Source organism: Clinocottus analis, unplaced genomic scaffold, assembly GCF_023055335.1.
Source record: "Clinocottus analis isolate CAN_PGR_092001 unplaced genomic scaffold, fCliAna1.0.p SCAF_1, whole genome shotgun sequence".
Lineage (NCBI taxonomy): Eukaryota > Metazoa > Chordata > Actinopteri > Perciformes > Cottidae > Clinocottus > Clinocottus analis.
In genome coordinates this window covers 3,982,591-3,999,891 of record NW_027175820.1, presented here as the reverse complement: position 1 = coordinate 3,999,891, position 17,301 = coordinate 3,982,591, and the positions used below count along the sequence as shown (strand labels likewise).

At 39.7% G+C, this 17,301-nt stretch overlaps 1 long non-coding RNA gene across 1 annotated transcript; it reads right to left on the bottom strand.

The window, feature by feature from the left end:
* Nucleotides 1-11,824: 11,824 nt before the first annotated feature.
* LOC137785502 (uncharacterized) lies at nt 11,825-16,394 on the bottom strand. Its single transcript, XR_011077511.1, has 4 exons — nt 15,981-16,394; nt 15,303-15,356; nt 13,277-13,489; nt 11,825-12,142 (listed from the first exon to the last, which is right to left on the bottom strand). It is a non-coding gene; the product is annotated as an uncharacterized lncRNA (long non-coding RNA).
* Between the last annotated feature and the right edge of the window lie 907 nt (nt 16,395-17,301).

Below are 17,301 nucleotides of genomic sequence, written 5' to 3'. Positions count from 1 at the left end.
GTCAGTTAAAACACAAATATGAATATGATCAGCATTGTAATCATCAGATGAAGAACAAACAATACCAACAGAGTCCAGGCAGATGGACACAACTGGGTTTATCCTCTATTCTGACACAACCGAGTTCATAGTTAGCATAAGACAGGGTGGGTGGCTGAGAAGTTGAAATGAGAAGACACACAATACACATAATATTTGGTAATATCATGTATCCAATGACCTGAATAGCCATGTTTCTCCATGTTTACAAAAAGCAACAGCTCAAAGTCCACACATTTGTTTTTCTCCAGATCAAATTGTACAATGTGTATTCAAGAAGTGCAGTAGTGACAGTGCAGGCTTTGTGGATCTCAGCTTGACAGAGTAACAGCGTGGGCAGTAGTGAAGACTGTTGAAGGGATCTTTAGGTTAAAGCAGAACTGGTCGGGGGGCCAGTGGAAGGAGCTGGGAAAGCAGGCCTCGTAAGTGAGAATGGTCGGTGGTGTGCGTGGGAAGAATGGACCAGCATGCTTATGTTCATTCAGACCGACTACATAGAGGATCAGAAACTATTTCATTAGGCATGGCAAGGCAACTTTATTTGTATAGCACGTTTCAACAACTAGGCGATTCAAAGTGCTTCACATAAAACTTGTAAAAGAATCAAAACATAATGCAGAAGAAAACAGGGTTTGAAAACAGTTAAGAACATTCTTTAAAACCGACATCAAGCAACAAAAAACCATTTGAACCTGGTTTATTAAAGGCAACAGCAAACAGGAATATCTTCAATCTGGATTCAAAGGTTTAAATTTGGTTTATTATCTAAGGTAATTTGGAGACAATGAATGAAAACATTTGATTGTTTTTTTCCTGGAGAGTGAAAAAACACAAACTGATCAGTTTCCTTTCTTTCAAGACTTGTTTACTGCCGCCTACTGTCTGTGGACAATCAGGGGGGTAAAAGTATTTATTTCATTACATAAGTCATTTATTTTAGATGGAAAATGATTGAGAGTGTGGGCCCATGATTAACTCAAAATAATAATTAATTAAACAATAAGCCAGTGTTCTATTCATTCAACACTTTCCTGCAAACCTTTCAGAACAAAAGCATTAACATATAAAGACATTCTGTCCACAAAAAAGGGCTTTTATTCTGAAAAAAAAACTGGGAGTGAGTTTTAAAGAAAACTTTTTTTTTCATGTCTGTAACATATCTTACAAATATAGTCATCGAAACCATAACAATGTTGCAGCTATGACATCAATGTAGTGTCAAAAGATATTTATAAGATAAAAAATAAAATGCAATAAAAAGCATATAGCTTATTAATAAAAAATAAAACAAACCCCAATGTAACGAAAGCTCACAAGAATGATTTACAGACAATGCTGGTATTTAAGATGTTATGTTGAATTATAACTAATTAAATTAGTAGCCGAAGTTGCTAATTATTTCCTTTTCTAAAACCTTCCAATAAATAATAGTCATATGTAAGGTATAGTTGGAAATGTTTGTTTTTTTTGATAATGAAAAGAAAAAGCTTGTTTTGACATTATCTGCTGTTCGGCAGCCCGACTTTATGTGGCTTCATATTGACCACAAAATATAATGACTGTTATTACAGTTCTTGAAGCGAATATAAATTAGGCCAGGATGATTCATGTTTCAATGCTCCATCACCGTGCTCGTGTGATTTATAAATACAAGCCGTACAGGAGTGCACAGACAGGAATAAAAAAGGCTTCAGCTGAAGGGAACCCGCCGTTGGACGGCCACGTCAAAGTCCAACCCGTCAAAGTCCAACCCGTGACTGATGTATCGGAGCAGGTACCAAGTATGCTGTGCAGAAATGTAGGATCTCCATGTATAACGTTCAGACATGTGCAGTATGGCTATATACTTGTTTATTATGGATTCAAACCAGAAAGAGATGTAATACCAATTAAAGCTTTTTTTTAAAAATAGCTATGCAAAGTCGTCGTTGCGTAGAGTTCGATGTGAAGATATTACTGCTCTAAATGTTTTTTTTGTATTGCCCAAAATCACAAATTGCCTCGGAGGGCTTACTTGTTTTTTTTGTATGAAACAAACTGTGTTGATTATTAAGCTTCAGAGGTGATTGTAAGCAGATTTTATAATTAGTTATTTTTACTCTTGGATGGATCCCAGTGAGATGTTTCCCAAAAATAGGGACCCTTTTATATCAGGTCATAAGGTACAAATAATTTTAAAAAAATGGTATAAATAATAAAAAAAAACATTTTAGGTGTCAAATTAAATATAAAAATCCAGGCTACAATAATACATATAATCGCCATGTACAACCTCTAAACACAACTCAAACAATGATTAGGGGTTAGGGTTTAGGGCTTATAGGTCTCCAACACTGCAGAACAAACACATGAAGACACAACACACAAAACCACACAGGCCGTGTAAAGACACACATGCAGAATCGATGAGCCACCCGAGTGGGCATTTACTGAACAATCACGGACAAGACCTGCACAAAAGAGCCCCGCAGCAAATCCCCAGAGAATAGCATCACCTGATAACATCGGGTTGAGAAAACAGCCCCAAACACTTGATATTGTTGTGGCCAAATTTATACATCTCCTTTTGGACAATCGAGTATCACCGTGGAAAGCAACAGGATCCAGAGGAATCTGCAGGCTAAGCCTGAATCCAGGAGGGCACATAAAACAGTGACCTACCACAGTGTTTGAAGTTATGATTTATGGATCGCCCGATGCTATTTCTTTGTTCTATTGAAAGCGCTGACAGCTGATAAGGCCCGGCACAATGGCCAGATTAGAGGCACGATTGGACACATCCCCGAGACGTGTAGTGTTTAAAATCTCCTCACTGCCTGTAATTCTGCTCCTCTCTTCCTCGACCCTGTAACAACAGACCCTTGATAATGTTATTGCTCGTGGTTCATGACCAGGGAAGATAAGAGAAATAGGTTTCTTTTAAGCCCTGCACAGGCTTAACCTATGACTCTACTTATAGCAAGCCCCAAAGACCCAGACAACCCGGTTAGCTTTAGTTTTATACAATACTTCAATACAGTACGTGACAGAATTTAATACTGCCACTGTACTGTATGTGTTGTGTGCAGGAATGAAAACATTTACTGCTTATGCAAATCCATAACCACAGTTCGAGAGGCTCCACTCAGAATGCAATCTTTGCAAACCATTACTCAAGCTCACGTGTAATGTGCTACTTTGAATATTTAGGGTTTGCAAAACCTCTAATAATTTTGAAATTTAAGGCTTCCTTACTATGGTATTTGCTCTCGTTCTGATTATTTTATGTATAGTTTATGTAATTAATACAATAAAGAAAGCTATTTCTTTATACTTGAAAACCTCTTGACGATGGACCTAATTATAATCAATATAATTTAATTAATTATATCATTAAATACTTGTAACTGCAAGTAAAGCTGACATTACAGTTGTGACCCATTCTTACAATATAAGGTTTTTATTATCCTCACTGACGAATGAGGAGTAATTTCTGCGTGCAGCTGTCGCTATCGTAGATATTGCCGAAGTTGTCGCTTCACAAAAGGAAAAGTTGGGCTTCAGAACGCCATCTTTCACGCCAACACATTTTGACATTAACCAATGCGCAGTATCTGACATAACCCTCCCACAAGAAGAGAAACAGCTTGGTTATAAAGACAACAGTGGGATGGGGGACCTGACAACAGGTATACCATTGGGGTTATAAAATGAGCACCTCCTATCGCAGATGTTTAATTGAATTCAGCCTTCAGCACCTCCAGCAGGATCAACCATAAATTCCGGTATCCCTGGAAGATCCTCCCCTGTACCTGCTCACAGTTCTAATTAAACCCACACACAGCAGCTCCATTCTTACATTCTGCACAGATGCTGCCCCTATATTTAGACTAATACTCAGCCCACACCATGTCATTACTTTATAAATCATTCCTTAGTTTCTTTTCCGTTGGTAACGTTACAAAGAGTTTTAACACATCTTTCTCAGCAGTTAAGAACCATAAAATGCATTTTGGCCAGCGGCACAGCAATGCTTTCTTATTGCTGTAAACCAGTGGTTCTCAAACTTTTTCTGTCACGCCCCACTTTGGAGGAAGAAAAATGTTCGGGCCCCACCGGACCAACAACATTGGAACAAAATGGTCTTGAGACTCCTTCATCCGTGCTTTTTCAATCAATAGATTAAAGAAAATTGAAATCCCTTTCAAGTAAACCAGATTGCTTCATCAGACAAAAACTAATAACATGTGCAATCATTTTGTTAAAACAATGCAAATAAAGTTATATATGTGCAAAAAATAACTAATATTTGGCAAAAAAGATTACCAAGGAAGCCGTTTGATTCCTGTTTTCTCCCCATAGTTTTATGTTGAAGTGTCCTTGAGCAAGACACTGAAGCCCCAGTGCTTCACAGCAGCACAAAGCTTACTAAGTAAAATGCAGAGAACAATTCCCCCACTGTGCGATTAATAAAGGATTCTTAAAAAACATATATATATATATATATATATATATATATATATATATATATATATATTTAAGAATCTGCATCTCCCCACGCGCCCCACCTGTAGTACCTCTGTGCCCCACTTGAGGGTCGCGCCCCACAGTTTGAGAACCACTGCTGTAAACCCAGTGGATGACTGAAATGGAATTAAAAATAAATGTATGTAATAACCCTAGAACAGTAATGTCGGACATGTCTTATTGAAGATAGGCGTATCTTATTGGAGGTGGGCGTGACTTATTGAAGGTCAGCGTGTCCTATGAAAGATAGGCGTGTCTTACTGAAAGTAGGCGTATCTTACTGAAAGTAGGAGTGTATTATTGAAGGTGGGCGTGTCTTATTGAAGGTTGCCATGTTGAAAGTAGGCGTTTCTTATTGAAGGTAGATGTTCTTCTTAGCACCTATAGTTATATTTTAATCATATTTATTGACGATTCTCCAATTTTTCGTCCGATTTTCAGTCTTTTTTCAGGGTCCCCCCATGATACCTGTTTTTGGTTTTATGAGAAGTTCTATAGAGTAAAATAAAAGAAGAGTACTTCAATTTGTCTTGTATTGTTGTATTTTAATATATTTTGATGAGAAGTATATTTTATCATGTACATTATATCGGGTGAAATATACCCAACGTTAGTAATGGTGTTCCTAATTGTATTGTATCCCAATTGCAATTTAGAAGTATTTGTTGTAGAGTATTCAACAATATATGTAAATGCAGAAACCGGTCTGATGCTCGAGTATAACGGGGCTTCCTCTCAAAAAGTCCTCATCATGAATCATGACAAATGAGACATTTCCATCAGTCCACAAGAGCAGAGATGAATTATTAAAGCCTTTATTTTAGTCGAGAGCCCTCTGAAACTGGGTTGAACAATTGATAAGCGTAATGCAGTCTTCAAACCTGTGAGTGAGTTGCAGTCTGAAGGTTAAATATGATCAGTGAAATTGGATCCGACAAAGCTACATTACAATCCATCTTGGGATATTAAACATTTCAAATTTTCAGAATTAAGGACTAATAAGGCTGCGGAGACAAGTGCGAGATGGATGGTGTTGGTTTACAATCACAAAACAGATCTGATGCGAGTAAATGGCATCTGAGTTGACATGTGATATTGTTGAGGGGGAAGAAATGAAGTCTTAAATTGTTTTGCATCCTCTGAGATTGAGACCATTACTTTTCAGAGCATTTGCAGTGAAAGCTGAAAAAAAAGTATTGATTCCCGTTGTAATAACTAAACCTGCTGCTTTTTTAATATCAGCCCTCACCGTGTGATCTAACGATAAAGAAAGGAATCATTATCCTTCGGTTCTTTGCATATCTTGGGAACCGTTCATCTGATCTACTTCACACCTGGTAGGAGTATTGCTGGGCAACCTGTGGAGGGCTTCATCGCATTTGGTGCCGATTTGGACACGCAACAATAATAATAGAACTTTGGATAAACAATCAAACAGCGCTCTGTGCAGCATCAGCAGGGGCGGAGCTTCGGGGCTTTGCTGACTGCAGTCCACTGTTTCTGCTGGATTTTGGGTAAAGCCTTTTTTAACACTACACGCATGCTGGATATCAGTACAACCAAACTTCTCTTTACCTCCCTGGAGTCAACAAGCATGAGTGCATAGCCCACAGCAACACTGTCACCATTAAAAACTAAAATTGCAAAGTGTTTGCCGCAGAAATTTATAACTTCACTTCCAGCGAAATACCTCCATCATTAAGTCCATACTTCAATCAATTGGACATAAATATCTCAGATTTCACAGACGATGAAACCCGTAATACCTTATCTTCTACTTGTCAAAAAAAGTGACTATTATGCATATTTCCTCTTAACCATGAGTAACCTGGGTGTTTTTCACGACTGGAGTTTTTTTTAGATAAAGGCCTCAGGCAAACACTGTCCTGTTTTACTTTTCACCCTTGCTCTCACTGGGAGTGTTGGTATCCACAGTGATAGGAGAAATACACAGAGATCTTTCCAAACTCAAACTTTTAACCAGTCAAACAATGAATAATTAAGTTAAGTCTGAAAGAGAGGCGTTCTCCGCACAATGTATTTCAATTCACCGAAAGTCTGTTCAAGGTGGAGCTTTCAATTCTAATGTGATGCTGGGTAGTTTACTAAATAATAATCAATCATATTTTAATCGTTATATTTTGGGAGTCAAGTCTGAATCGTCAATGATGTAGCACTACAATATGTTCCTCTGAAGGATAAGAATACTGGAAAGCACATTTCTAAGTCTGTTGGAAGCCTGATGTAATTATTTTTTTTTTAGGGGAAAATGAATTAGAATATGAACATAACTAAGGGATCAATATATTTACATTATACATTTAGAGTATTATTATACCAGCAGAAAATGTTTGCTATATAAAGATTTAGTGAATTATTATTATTATTACATAACTAAGTCATGGCAGGAGTATGGCTCAGAACCAAAAGAAGTACAGTGTTGTGTTTTCTCTGGTTCTGCAGAAAGCTGCAAGACGCAGCACTGCACGCCAAATATTCAGCCTATTTTAAAAAGGCAACGGGCTCTACGTGAGTATTTTTAATAAGCCGACCTCGCCTTTGGAAATGGTTATCAGGAGATTAAACACCAGGCTGTCCTTAATCAACTAAATTACATTAATTACCTGGCTTATGGCTGCGGCTGTCTGTCCTGGTAGAATAATTTGCATGATGTTTTGAACAAACACAAAATAAAATAAATATCAAGGGAAGACACTGTTGGATAAACGTGCAGCGATCGTGCTATGGTAACTGAAGCACAACAGACCTGAAGAGCGTGGGAAACGGTGTGCATGTGACTCCAGCAAGCGATACTCCATTTGTACAGCTTTTAGGGTGCTGTCATTTGTAAGCTACATTTAGCGGCCCTCAACAGCCACAGCCCCGTACCGGTCCATGTGTTCCTTGGGCCCTTGGTCCCTTGTTACCCGGCCGCACAGAGAGAATGAATGGAAGAAAACAAATTGGAGGGAAAAAAAAGGTTGGAAAGATGTTTTATTTCGAAAAATGACTGGATACATGCTCCTGTGCAGACATAACTTCTTCACACGTGTCATGAGGTTACGTGATACGTTACCCCTAAAAATGAAACTCTGCCAGATTAAAAATCAAGGCAGACTATTCTGAGATCGCTAAAAAAGTTGTGAAAACCCTGCATCTATTTCCAATATCTTGTCTTTGTGAAGCCGGTTTAAGTTATGGAGTAGACACGACTAAAGGTTTAAGTTACGGAGTAGACTGGATATAAAGGTTTAAGTTACGGAGTAGACTGGACTAAAGGTTTAAGTTATGGAGTAGACTGGACTGAAGGTTTAAGTTACGGAGTAGACTGGATATGAAGGTTTAAATTACAGAGTAGACTGGACTAAAGGTTTAAATTACAGAGTAGACTGTACTGAAGGTGGTTTAAGTTACGGAGTAGACTGGATATGAAGGTTTAAATTACAGAGTAGACTGGACTAAAGGTTTAAATTACAGAGTAGACTGTACTGAAGGTTTGAATTACAGAGTAGACTGGACATAAAGAACACACGTTGAGTGTTGTTGTCACCCATCACCCGGGATGGGACTGGTTCGTAGCACAGAAACAAGCTCACAGCTCTTTCCAATTCGGCATAATGGTGAGTTGTATTTTTATGCATTTTATAATGGTCTTTATGCCGGTCGTATCATTTTATTACGTCATATTTATGACATCATATTTATTCCCCACGCCATGAAGGCCAGTCTGTGAAAATATTTACTTCCATGAACCCGGTCCATGGTGCAAAAAAGGTTTGGTAGCTGAATTAAACCAAAAATGTAAATTAATAGGGTGCTTAGTCTGCTGTAATAAAGCTGCAAAGGTTAGCATACCCCGCTAACTCATGTATTACCTTGTAGTGACTAAGCGCTCTTCTGAAGCATGGAATGGGCTCAACTACTTTAGTTTGTTGGGTTACATGCTATAAAAAAAACGTGGAACAACCGCTGAGTCGGAGGTAAGATGCAGAAATATCAGAGCTCAGACTGACAACACCCAAGTTGTTTTTTATTTGGGTTTAGGAAGTTTACTCTGTGGCAACTCCAATCAAACTGGTGTACCAGGTTTGCCAAACTCAGCCGTTTCTCTCGTGAAAGTGAACAATATTGAAAATACAATCACTACGGCATAATAGACCCTTGTCACAGCAACCATTTTGAGTTGTCACAGCAGGTAAACCCCATGCGGAACCGCAACCATTAACAATAATTATGTTCCATTATTTCTCTCAGGAAGCCTCTCCAGAGAGCCAGCGTGTTCTTCACCAAATCCGGGAACCGTAGAACATAAATGCAGTACAGCCATTGTTAATGTCATTAAGTCCTTCTGTGCTTTTTCTGTGCTATGTCAAAGTGTTGTATGTCTCAGAATGTATTTTCTTTTTAAAGTATGCAAGAAATGCGAGGTTTTGGTCAGCGATATTTTATTTGTTCATACTATTTTACTTTAGTGCTCGACTCTGCAGAGATCTAACAATGCTGCTTATTTCCATTCTTTTTTACATGGACCATCAGCTGGTGAGGAACGACTGCTGCGTGGCCTTTGTCTTAATATCATGTCTGTAGCCATCGAGACCCTTTGACATGTTTTTTTGTTGAAACGCGAATAAGCTGTCAGTCAACTCGTAGGGTTCTCGAAATAGGTCAGCTGGTAAAATCTCGTAGCAACAGTTTTTTTAGCCAACAGAATCCATAGCGGTCAAAAGCTTTTTTTTATTCATTCATTTTTATAATGTAATGAAGACCCTCCATTACCCTTTACTCAAATGATTGGAGTATAAACTGTTTCTTGGTGCAGTCAAATAAGATGCAATGTGTTCAAGTAATTAACCTCTGTATCTCCTCCTAAAGGGGTTCCATCTAAAAGAGTCTCCGGGGTGCCTGAGCACCAATTTATGGTTGACATTAGGGGATAGAAATGTATATAAATATATGAATTGTGGTATAGGTAAATGTGTGTTCAGGAGAGGAGCAGAGTTACCTATACTGACGAGGTCCAAAATCCAGGCGCTATATGGCCATTCTTACATATAATTACATGTTTTATTACATCGGTGCAACCATCAAGCAACAATCAAGCAACCATTGTATAATACGCATAAAAAAGCTGCCTTTTTTGAGTGGTACTTCTGCCATTTTCAACATGTACGTGCGACACTGCAATGAAAGCTTGACAAGCGCAGAGCAGAAGCCACAAAGGTCAGCTGACAAATGCTGTGTGTGCTCACATCGGCATTCTAGCAAAAATAAAATCCAGTTTGGTCATGTTCTTTCCTCGACGTGTATAGGAACTGCGTGGCGTACAAAGTTGGCAGCGCCACAAAGTTTGACTAAGTGTGTGTGTTTGTGTGTGTCTGTGTGTGCTGCATGTTGGGGGAATAACTGTTTATGAGGGGATCTTGACGATTTATTCCAGACAGCTGCATTGTTGACAGGCCATCATTAGCAGAGTGATTCCTCAGGTTGTTTCATTCCCCGGTGGCCAAGACAAACGGCACACGATCTTAATTGCTGGTATGAATAAAAGTTCATTTTTCAAGGGGGTGGTATCATTATAAATGCGGTATAAAAGATTACTAGGAAGATGAATATGTCAAGTTCTGTTCTCTCGCACTCCTGCAATAAAGAGGCTAATAAACCTGAGATGGGCCAGAGGGTTATTCTGGAACAATAGAGAAGATAAATGCTGTTTATCTCCAATTACAGTACATTCTTATGACTGTCTATGTTAAGAAGGATGTAAGAAAGAAAAAAGCAATTGTAGAGAGCGACAATAAAAGCCAAAGAACATTTTAATCCTTAGAGGGAGCCTCTTTTAGAAGCCTTTCTTAAAATAAAAACACCTAATCGTATTTGCGATTGTCCAGAAAATGTCTTATGACAGATAAATGAAAGGTTGTCAGAGTTTAAAATGCTTGTGAAGTCAGAAAGTAGCACTGAAAGCCATTTTGTACAAACCCGCAGTCTGTAGAGTGCTGTGTGGTAAAATGTTACCCATAATTATTGTAGTCAAGGGACTGTGGAAGAGAAGGTATTAGGGCTGGTCTCCTGGGATGGGGACTGGGAGTTAGGGGCCTTAGCGTAATATAGCATGGGAATGATGATGAGCCATATATCCCCAATATCCACTTCCCTAATGGCTCTTTTCTTCAGTGAGGCATTACTAGACACTTCCCACTTCCCATCCTGTAACAAAGGCTCTTCAGTATTGTGGGGGTACGTTCAAGTGGCACTGTGGGGCGAAAACATTTAGAAAATAAAGCTACAGTTACATAATATAATACTTCAATTTACTTTGTAACTGTGTTTACACAGTTCAAAATGCCAATGTCAATAAATTAGATCATAGTATCGACTTGAGAGCACAGCAGTTTGCATTCACTCGCTTGGTTATCCCAAAATGGAAAAGCCCAAATGTTCCCTTGTTCTCACCCCAACTCGTTCCATCATGATGCATTCTGGGGCCTGACGCACTAGATACAGATAGTCCAGCGCGTCAACATTGTTGGCGATGGATCGGCTCTGAGAGACAATGTCATTCAATCAGGTCATTGCTTACTCTTACTCTTCTTTCGGCAACACAACCCTTCAGTCAGGTGGACGAAAACTAAGTAACGCGTGATTCCCGAAACACAAGAACAGAAAAAAAGGTAACTTCAAAACACCTCAACAGCACTGGTCTCAAACTCTAGTCTTGCTTTGACCAATCAACCTCATCTGAGGATCTCACAATGACGCAGGTGGGTTTACGGTGTAGTTAGTCGGAGGCCTATCAGGCGTACCACGTATCAGACACTGACGGACCGATTTGTGACTGAGATACGGCGCCCCAATGCTTGTTAGGTGTATTACGCCTAACCGATGGCCTCCGGAGAGGCTGAATGCATGAAAATACAGCCTGCTACTGTCTGCTGCTATTTTATTTTTACAGTAAAGTCTGGTTGTCTCGACTTGTTTTCTAATTAATGATTTAAGGACATTATTTATTCATGCTTTTGTTCCCTCTCTTGCTTTCTATTCACACAATAAGTTTGTGTTTTATATAAATAATATGGACGTGATTTAAGGCTAGTAGTTGTTTACAAAAAGTCATTAGTTTTTTGTTGTAAAATTGTGCTTGGTGACATTAGTTAAAAAAAACTATCTATAACATACTGAGTTGCATACCTTCATTCAAAGATTCAAGAATCATTTATTGTCATTATGCAACACAGGGACGCACAACGACATTCAGTTGTGGCCCATTCTCAACAGAACAAACAGGAAAACGAAGAGTAGTACAGCGTCATGATGTAAACACGAGTCCCACCAGAGTCCTTCAGATCTCTGTGAAGATGTGGGCTCAACAGTCACCAACCCCCCGCTGCTTTCATCCATCTTATCTGTCTGCGACTTAACGTCAGACAGCCAGCAGCATGCTGGGTAGTGATGCAGCCTCAGGTCCTAGCTGGGTTAGCGTAGCCTCCATCTCGGCTCTCCTCCCTAGGGCCATTTGCTGGCGTTTGGTCCTGCGGGTCCGGTCCTGTGTTCGGCCGAGGGCTGTGATCGTCTCAGTCCGCTGCAATCGATCCCCACGCTTCCTTTTCAGATGTTGATGAATGTATTGTGTCGCGGCACATTAGTGATGAACATTAGTGATGAACACAATTAAAGCAAACAAATAAAGACAAAAATTTGGAGAATTCCATTCAAGTATGCAGTATAGTTAACTTTAGGAAATCACAGACTGTGAAGTCAGTTTGAAAGTTATTTAAGCATCTTAACACCTGGAACTGTCCAAGTGGTCCTGATGCTGAACACCATCCAGGTGGCGATCCAAAACAAATACAAAGAATTCATTTTCTTTGTGGTCTGACCTCGGCCTCCAGCACCATGAGCCCATCTGTGATTACAAACAATCCTTTGCCTTCTACAATATTTACTATCAGAGTATGTCAAATTGTTGTTTTTATCATCAGAATTAGCATATAATTAAACTAATGTTTAATGTGTTATCGCGGTTTTAAAACCCATCGAATAATGAATTCCCAAAAAACACATTAAAGGGTGTCATTCTACTTTATAGTCAGACCTGATGATTCAGAATCAAACCACATTTGTGTAAATTGCTTTGGCCCTGAACTAAAAATCAATATAAAGCCAACTCCATTACTTTAGTTTCGTTAGCATAGAAATATACTGCTTAAGTAAGAAAGGCAAATACAGTCGAATGAGAAGGAAGCCCAGAGGGCTTGTGGGTAAATTACTATTCCTGCTGTTCACAAAAGCCACACTGAAGCCCTACAATTTATGCACAGCTCTTAATTGCTGCTCATATATGTGTGTAGTCTTGAATGTGGCCCGTATTCAAAATAAATATAAACAGACAGGAATATTTAGAAACAAGCCTGTGCAGAGCAACAATAACACACGTTGGCACGTCGGTCTTTGTATATATATATATTGGTAAAAATACAGAATGTGCCATCTAGTTATGACTGAATTGTGCCGTCTCCCCACAATGGTAATAAAGTCAAACATGTGGCATTCTTTCCATTGCTGGGTCTCATTGTCCTTCATGCCATTAAGTTTTCCTTTAGGATTAATAAAGTACCCCTCATCTCATGCCAACACTGGCTCATCAAAACCACCAACAACACAACAGATGTCGCAGGTGAATGAGATCACCGTCATTGAATCTCGGTGACAGCGCCGGTCACCCCTTGTTCACATGTTGTCGAGTACCGGCTAGTTTTCCTCCAGTGAATAGAAGATACGAGGAGACGCTGGGTTTGGGTCCTCCCCCATGAAACGCTTGACATCTTTTGCCTTCAAGCTGTGGATTGTACTCGTGGAGTGTCGGTTCTGTAGTGTGGGTGGGCAGACTGGACCAGTATGCGGGCGTTCGATTTCCAGAAAAACTTGCTAATGAGAACAAACCTTCCTGGAGAGAGAAAAACACAGAGCAACAGTTTGCCGTCACCTGCCGTCTGCAGCCCGTCAGGGAGGATCTCCGATGTAAGACGCACTTTAACCCGGCTGGCATCAAACCCCTCTGGTTTTAAGCCAACTGCACTTTGACAAAAAAATATGAATCAAATGTAACTTCTTAAGAAACACCAGCAGTGTCAGTGCAGTAGTGAAACAAGTGAGCGTTCTCTACTTCGCAATTGACTATTCATTACAGCAAGGAGGGTCTATACTTGGTAAAAGGTCACAAAGACGAGGATGAGTCATTCTATTCACTTATGCGGCCGCAGGGAGGGATTCATAGTAGACTACTTCGAAGGAAGATAACAATTCTGAAATTATTGAAACTTTATCTAATACAAGGCCGTCAACACATGCTTTTTATTTGAATATCTTGAACCATGTAACCTCCAACATCGCAGGTTCAGCATAGACAAAGCTCACTCTCTCTTCTGAACCCTAGAACATAACGTTAAAAATAGTCACACTATCACTAACGTTGGGTATATTTCACCTGTTGTAATGCTCCTGAGAAAATATATTTCTTATTAAAATATATTGAAAGACAACAAGACAAGGCAAATTAAAGTACTCTTTTATTTTACCATATAGAACTTCTCATTAATCCAATTAATGGGAGGGGGGGAGGCGGGGAGGGGGAACCCGAAAAAGGCTCAAAATCAGGTAAAAAATTAGGAAATTGTCAATAAAAAAGGATTAAAAATCTAAATAATGGCGCGATGAACGTTCCTGGGAAATGTGAGTATTGTTCTATAAGGGAAAAGTCTCCCTTCAATGTTAAAACCCATCTAGAATGTTTTCACTAAAGGCTGGTGAAAATCATGCATTGAAAAAAACAGATGGCAGAGACACGCCCACCTTCAATAAGACATGCCATCCTATAACTAGACACAACAACCTTCAATAAGACACGCCCACCTTCAATAAGACATGCCTTCCTTCAAAAAGACACTCCCACTTTTAATAAGACACGCCCACCTTCAATAAGACATGCCTACCTTCAAAAAGACACGCCTACCATCAATAAGACACACCTACCTTGAATAAGACATGCCTACCTTCAAAAAGACACGCCCACCTTCAATAAGACATGCCTACCTTCAAAAAGACACGCCTACCATCAATAAGACACACCTACCTTCAATAAGACACGCCCACCTTCAATAAGACATGCCTACCTTCAAAAAGACACGCCTACCATCAATAAGACACACCTACCTTCAATAAGACATGCCTACCTTCAAAAAGACACGCCCACCTTCAATAAGACATGCCTACCTTCAAAAAGACACGCCTACCATCAATAAGACACGCCTACCTTCAAAAAGACACGCCTACCTTCAATAAGACACGCCCACCTTCAAAAAGACATGTCTACCTTCAGTAAGACACGCCTACCTTCAAAAAGACACGCCCACCTTCAAGAAGACATGACTACCTTCAAAAAGACATGCCTACCTTCAAGAAGACACGCCCACCTTCAAAAAGACACACCCATCTTCAATAAGACACATTTACCTTCAATAAGACATGTCTACCTTCAATAAGACACGCCTACCTTCAAAAATACACGCCCACCTTCAAAAAGACACACCCACCTTCAATTAGACACGCCTACCTTCAATAAGACACACCCACCTTCAATTAGACACGCCTACCTTCAATAACGTCTGTGAGCAGCATGAAGCTCGACAAGGACCCACGCAACTCAGACAAAAGCAACAAAATAAAAATAACGTAACCAAAATCGCTCGAGTGAAACTCACCTGACGTTAATGTTCTCGGGTCGATCAGGGAATTTAAGTCCACCTGCAGAAAATCTGTGAGAGCACAAAGACTTAACTAGTGAGCTTGCATTTCTCAGACGTCACAAGTGCACGGCATGTATAAATGATGAACATGAAAAAACAGATGAGCTAGCAGAACGTGCGCCCTGCTCTCTGCATGCATACCAACACTGACTCGGGGAAATTACATATTGGCAACGGAGAAAATGGGCTCCGTGGCAATGTGCTGTTCAACGATGAGCGTGAAGAGGAGCGCTTACGAGAGTTTGAAAAAGTGCTGACCACGGTGAACACGTGTAGGGGAGGAGTCACACTTGTGTTTCAAATGATCAACATTTGATATTCTTTATAATTATAATAATTGGGAGTTGACGCTGCAACAATGCAGCCATTTACGAGAGCACTTTAATCCCAGCTCCTGTCGCAGGAATTGAATTACTGTACATGGAATACTGCATGTTGAGGCACTTTACTCTCAACAGTATCTAAAGCATCAAATATCCATCATCAAAATGGTGCGGCATGCAGTGTCTTCCTCACATTTTGGAGATTTAAGACGCCAATTGAGGCTAAAATGGTCAAATAACTTTATCTTTGGACATGCATAAACTAACCATCCTCATTGAATTACAGCACAAGGGAACAGTGAATACTCACGTTGTGAAACTTGCATACTTGCTCCTGGCTGTCTGATGTTACGAGAGTCAAACCTTTCTCTTCTGTCTCTTCTCAGCCTCTGTTCTGCATAATGTGAAGGGAAGACACTGGCTCTGATACAAAAAGGACTAACCAGCGCCTCACTTTGACGCAGGAACATCTCCTCCACGGGTCGTCAGCTAGCGAGGATGCCAACTTTCTGCCCCGGTGACTTCGGGCGCAGCTTTATCCTCAAGTCTTTTGGCACGATATCATGCATAGTCATGAAGTGCCCCATTAAGACGGCTATTACAAGATTACGGTTCAAACAACTCATGGAGCGTCAGCTCGGCGGCAGCTGATGAAATATGTCACTGACAGTTGACGTGTCAATCCCCGGGCAGGATTGAAAAGTCTGCCTTTGTCTTCCTCTCACTGAAATCCAGGCGCCACTGGTCCAAAAAAGGACGATGTCACTGTACAGTTTTCCTTTGTGCCTTTTCATCTTTTTCTTCTTTTTTTTTTTTTACGACTCACAAACAACAAAGCAAACAGCATGAGAAAATCCTACTGAAGTTAATTTGTGTGTAACTTCAAAAGAAAATGCTTCCATTTACAGGAATTGAATGCATACAAATAAAGTATCCAGATAACATTTGGACTGAAGATAAAAAACATTTCTCCACTTACCAGACCTCTTACATACAGTATAAGTGGTGCACGGGGCACCCGAGCAGCCAAAGGGCACACTGACCATACAGTGAACGAGTAACTTATATTAATGCGAGTGGGAAATGCTAATCGTTATGACATGAACTCTCTGCCGGGCATTGAATTGCGTGTGGTGGCACGCCAGAAGGTCAGTGGGTGAATATTTAAATCTCATTAGCATGTTGTTTACTCATGTGGAAACGCTCTATTAACAACTTATGGCATCCCTTTAACATTACAGGTCAGAAAGATAAAGGAAAAGGTCTCGCAGAAGGCGTCCATTGTAATCTGTACATTTCAGTTCAATACTGGTACAACGGTGGGATTGAGACGTGTTTAAAAGAGCAAGAGAAAGAAGAAATGTGGTTACACATCTTTTACGCCCATGTCTATAATGCATTAAATACACATGATGCGTCACAATCTGCTCATGGCGCTGTATATATTCTCGTAAATTTTCAATATGCTTTGTAACAATAATGACAACACCCTATAAAGTTTTTTATACGGTCACGTATCATATGACCTTCTTGATGACGTTTAAAAAATATAATTTCATCATACTATTTTATAAAGTATTTATAATACATTATAATAACTGCTACGTTGCATTTATTAGGCAATTACGAGT